The 5,529-nt window shown below is 38.4% G+C and overlaps 1 pseudogene; it reads right to left on the reverse strand.

Annotated features, from left to right (window-relative positions):
- LOC116090868 overlaps positions 1-5,293 on the reverse strand; it is an 8,577-nt pseudogene extending 3,284 nt beyond the window's left edge.
- Positions 5,294-5,529: the final 236 nt, after the last annotated feature.

The raw sequence follows: 5,529 nt of genomic DNA on the forward strand, positions 1-5,529 counted from the left end.
CCTGTCTTGAAAAACCAATTAAAAAAAAAAAAGAATTGTTTTCTCTATCCTGAGTTTTTTGTTTGTTTGTTTTTGTTTTTGTTTTGTTTTGTTTTTTGCCTTTCAAGATGAATTTGAGAATTTCTCTTCCCATGTCTTTGAAGAATTGTGTTGGGATTTTGATGGGGATTGCAGTGAATCTACAGATTGCCTTTGGTAGGATGGGTTTTTACTATGTTAATTCTGCCAATCCATGAGCATGGGAGATCTCTCTGTTTTCTGAGATCTTCTTTGATTTCTTTCTTGAGAGACTTGAAGTTATTGTCATACAGGTCTTTCACTTGTTTGGTTAGAGTCACCCCAAGATATTTTATATTATTTCTGGCTAATGTGAAGGGAGTTGTTTCCCTCATTTCTTTCTCAACCTGTTTATCCTTTGTATAAAGGAAGGTTACTGATTTATTTGAGTTAATGTTATTTTATTTTATTTTCGATGTAGCTAGTAAGCCAGAGTTTATTTGACTATTCATGAAGGGATATGGGAGATTCCCCCAAGGAAAGTGGGAGCTTTCATTGAGCTTCTTTTTTTATGAGATATTTTCTTTATTTATATGTCAAATGATTTCTGCCCTCCCAGTTTCCCCTCCAAAAGAAAGAAGAAAAAAGAAAAGTAAAGAAAAGAAAAGAAAAGAAAACCTGTTCCCTCCCCTCTCCCTCTGCTCACCACCCCACCCTCTCATGCTTCCTGGCTCTGGCATTCCCCTACACTAGGGCATAGAACCTTCACAGGACCAAGGGCCTCTCCTCCCATTGATGACTGACTTGCCATCCTCTACATATGCTGCTGGAGCCATGAGTCCCACCATGTGTACTCTTTGGTTAATGGTTTAGTCCCTGGGAGCTCTGGGGTTAATGGTTAGTTCATAGCTCATATGGGGCTGTAAACCCCTTCAGCTCCTTGGTTCCTTCCTCTAGCTCCTTCATTGGGGACCCTGTACTCAGTCCAATGATGGCTGTGAGCCTCTACTTCTGTATTAGTTGGGTACTGTCAAAGCCTCTCAGGAGACAGCTATATCAGGTTCCTGTCATCCAGCACTTGCTGGCATCCACAATAGTGTCTGGATTTGATGATTGAATATTGGAAGGATTTCCAGGTGGAGCAGTCTCTGGATTATCCTTCCTTCAGTCTCTGCTCCATAGTTTGTCTCTGCAACTCCTTCCATGGGTATTTTGTTCCCCCTTTTAAGAAGGAACAAAGTATCTGCATTGAGTTAATTTTATATCCTGCTACTTTGCTGAAGTTGTTTATCAGCTGGAGAAGTTCTCTGGTAAAGTTTTGGGGCTGCTTAGGTATACTATCATATCATCTGCAAATAGTGATACCTTTATTACTTCTTTGCCAATTTGTATCCCCTTGATCTCTTCTTGTCTTATTGTTCTAGCTAACACTTCAAGTACTATATTGAATAGATATAGGGAAAGTGGGCATCCCTGTCTTGTCCTCAATTTCAGTGGGATTTCTTCAAGTATGTCTCCATTTAAATTGATATTGACTGTTGGTTTGCAGTAAATTGCTTTTATTATGTTTGGGTATTGGCCTTGAATTCCTGATCTCTCCAATACTTTTAACATGAAGGGGTGTTATATTTTGTCAAATGCTTTTTCTGCATCTAAGAAGGTGATCATGTGATTTTTTCTTTGAGTTTGTTTATATAGTGAATTATGTTGATGGATTTCCATATATTAAACCATCCCTGCATCCCTGGGATACAGCCTACTTGATCATGATGAATGATGGTTTTGATGTGTTCTTGGATTCGGTTTGCAAGAATTTTATTGAGTATTTTTGCATTGATATTCATATGCGAGATTGGTCTGAAGTTCTCTTTTTTGGTTGGGTCCTTGTGTTGTTTATGTATCAGAGTAATTATGGCTTCATAGAATGAGTTAGGTAGTGTTCCTTCTGTTTCTATATTATGGAATAGTTTGAGGAGAATTGATATCAGGTCTTCTTTGAAGGTCTGGTAGAATTCTGCACTAAATCCATCTGGCTCTGGGCTCATTTGGTTGAGAGGTTTTTAATGACTGTTTCTATTTCTTTGTGCAATATGGGCCTGTTTATATAGTTTACCTGCTCTTGATTTAACTTTGGTATGTGGTATCTGTCTAGAAAACCATCCATTTCATCTAGATTTTCCACTTTTATTGAGTATAGGCTTTTGTAGTAGGATCTGATGATTTTTTGAATTTCCTCCATTTCTGTTGTTATGTCCCCTTTTCATTTCTGATTTTATTAATTTGGATATTGTCTCTGGGCCCTTTAAGTTAGTTTGGCTAGGGATTTATCTATTTTGTTAATATTCTCAAAGAACCAGCTTTTGGTTTTGTTGATTCTTTATATAGTCTGGTGTAATTCTGACAGGTCTGCCTTTATATGTTACTTTGCCCTTTTCCCTTGCAGCTTTTAACATTCTTTCTTTCTTCTGTGAATTTAGTGTTCTGATTATTATGTGATGATAAGATCTTTTTCTGGAGCAATTTATTTGGTGTTCTATAGGCTTCTTGTACATTTATGGCCATCTCTTTCTTTAGATTGGGAAAGTTTTTTTTTTTTTCCTGTGATTTTGTTGAAGATGATTTCGGCTCCTTTGAGCCAGGAATCTTTGCTCCCTTGTATCCTATTATTCTTAGATTTGGTCTTTTCATTGTGTCCTGCATTTTCTGGATGTTTTGGGTTAGATTTTTATGTTTTGAATCTTCTTTGACAGTTGTGTCAATCTCTCAAAGGTATCTTCTACACCTGAGATTCTCTCTTCTATCTCTTATATTTTCTTGGTGTTGCTTACATCTGTAATTTCTCACCTGTTTCCTAGGTTTTCCATTTCCAGGTTTGCCTCCATTTGTGTCTTCGTTATTGCTTCTACTTCTACTATTAGGTCTTGGACCACTTTATGCAATTCCTTCGCCTATTTGATTATGTTTTCTTGTATTTCTTTAAGGGATTTATTTGTTTCCTCTTTAAGGGCTTCTACCTGTTTACCTGTGTTTTCCTGTATTTCTTTCAGTGAGTTATTTATATCATCCTTAAAGATTCCATTATCTTCATGAGATAGGATTTTAGATCACCTTGCTTATTTTCCTGTATGTTGGGGTATCCAGAGGTAGCTGTGGTGGGAGAACTGTGTTCTGATGATGCCCACGTATATTGGCTTCTGTTGCTTATGGTCTTGTGCTTGCCTCTCACTCTCTGGTTATCTCTGTGGCTTGCTGGCCTGGGTGTCTCTGTCTCTTGATTTAACTTTGGTATGTGGTATCTGTCTAGAAAACCATCATTGTCATATATCTTTATGGTATTTGGAGCCTGCCTTTACTGTCCCTGGGTTGCTTCAGGTCTCCTGGTAGGCCAGTGGCTCTGGCTGTAGCAGACCTCTTGTAGGCCCTTCATCCTCTGGGGTTTTCAGAGGGACAATTACACTGGTGACCTGTTGCTCTGGATGCAGTGTCTCTTTTGCAAGGCCTTCTGGGAGGCCTTCAGACTGTGGAGTCTTCAGAGAAGCAGTAAAGCTGTTGCCCTGTATGTAGCTGTTCTTTAGGGAGGCCTTCAGACTGTGGTGTCTGTTGCCCAGTTGCCTGGCATGCAGTGGAACTCCTGGGATGCCTTCAGTCTGTGGTGTCTTCAGGGGAGCAGTCAAGCTGGCTACCTGTCCTGGTAGAAGACGTTGGCCAGAAGGGGAGTGGAATTGGATGTGGGGTGTTGTGGTGGTGATGGCTCCCAAGTTCACTGGGCTCCCTGCTGCTATAGGCCTTCAGGAGGGTCCCTTACCAGTTGCTTTGTGTGCAGCAGAACTCCTGGTATGCCTTCAGGCTATGGTGTCTTCAGGGAGGCAGACAAGGTGGCAATCTGCCCTGGTAGAAGGTTGCGGCTGTAAGATGGGCTTTTCTTTTATCAACCAAATAATAAATCAAATACATTCTGGGAGAAAAATCAAACAAGACCTACAATTTTCTTTTTCTTTTTTTATATTTGCTATTCAAAGATTTTTATTAAAATAATCTAAATATCCTGGATCTTCACTCCTAGTTTGCTGGGCATTATCTGCTTGTCTGTACTTGGGGAGGAAATGGGGAAGTTTCAAGGTTCAGATAACCTTAATTTATATTTGAGATCATGCCATTTGCCTTAATGATGCAAAAAGAAACTGCAAAAAGACACCAGCATGGAGAGGCAGTAAATACTATTTTAAGCTATTACCTGTACAATGAAGCTCCTAAAGCACAAGGGTATATTTTTATACAACTCTTTTCACAACACTGTGCACTGCATATAGTCAGACAAGATCCTTCCTCTCTTTTTTAGCAGCCATCCCTTTTCTATATGTTATGAATGTCGGAAATCAAATTTAAAAATACCTTACTTTTATTTTATCTGTACTCTATGATGCATCTTTTAGATATATACCAACAAACTAATAGAATCAGTAGCTGCATTTTTTTCTAAGTGAAAATTGGACATCAGAGTATGTAGAAATCGGTACATGGGGAAGAAAAAGACAGCTTATCACTAAGTAATGTGCCAATGTTTCTTTTTTTCCTACATTTTATGTCAAACAGTAAAAATATATGACAATTCCATGCAAATAAGTGCATCTAAATTATTTTTGTTAGATGGTGAGAGGTCTTGCTTGGTCAGGACAGGAGCCGGCTTTCTGTTATACTGCTGCATTATCGACATGTGATGAAATGTTTTTCTAAGTACTTGTAACTAAATTCTTACAGCCAGTTTTCATTCTCAACAGCGTTTTTATTTTATCTCTTTGGCCTAAATTTTTCATAATTCAAATTTGGAGATTTAGTTATCTTTTATTTCACAAGTCTCCAACTTTGTTTCAGAACACTGGAGTCAGAGCGTCAGGGCCTCAGACACAAAACCAATCTCCTTAGACATCAGAAACCAACTGGATCCAAGAGCAATCTTTTTCTGACCAGTTTGCTTTCAGTTCCACTTGGTACGGAACATTTATCAGGTGCCTGACATTTCCTATATAAAACATCACAGCTTGCTCCGTGTTATGTGGACTCAATTTCACATTAACTCTAAATGTTAGTAACATGTGGATGTTAACTACTCTAGACATCCAGGTGCTGAAACCTCAGTATAACCTGTTCCTCTTAGGGTAAATTACAGAGATCCTCTGAATTGCTAAGTGGCATATTCTTCCAATTTATTAGAATCATAGACTTTCAGGTAATGTTCATGCACCTTAGATAGTTTCCATATTACACATATAAACTATTGTAAGTGCCTCTTACTCATGTTTACTATAATGCTATATGTTGAGAGGACCTATATTAACTTGGGAAAACATAAAGGCAAGAAAAAAGCATGTTAATAGTATCCCAAATAGGGAAGTTAGTTTTAAAATACTGTAATATGAACCACAATGGTCCCCCAGTTTCAGTCACTCCTCAGTTTTGGGTGACCACCTTCCACAGCAAAGAATAGGTACAATTGACCCCCATTCAGAGTCTGAGCAGCAGAAAAGTCTGTGT

Source organism: Mastomys coucha, chromosome X (assembly GCF_008632895.1).
Source record: "Mastomys coucha isolate ucsf_1 chromosome X, UCSF_Mcou_1, whole genome shotgun sequence".
In the NCBI taxonomy this organism is placed as follows: Eukaryota; Metazoa; Chordata; class Mammalia; order Rodentia; family Muridae; genus Mastomys; species Mastomys coucha.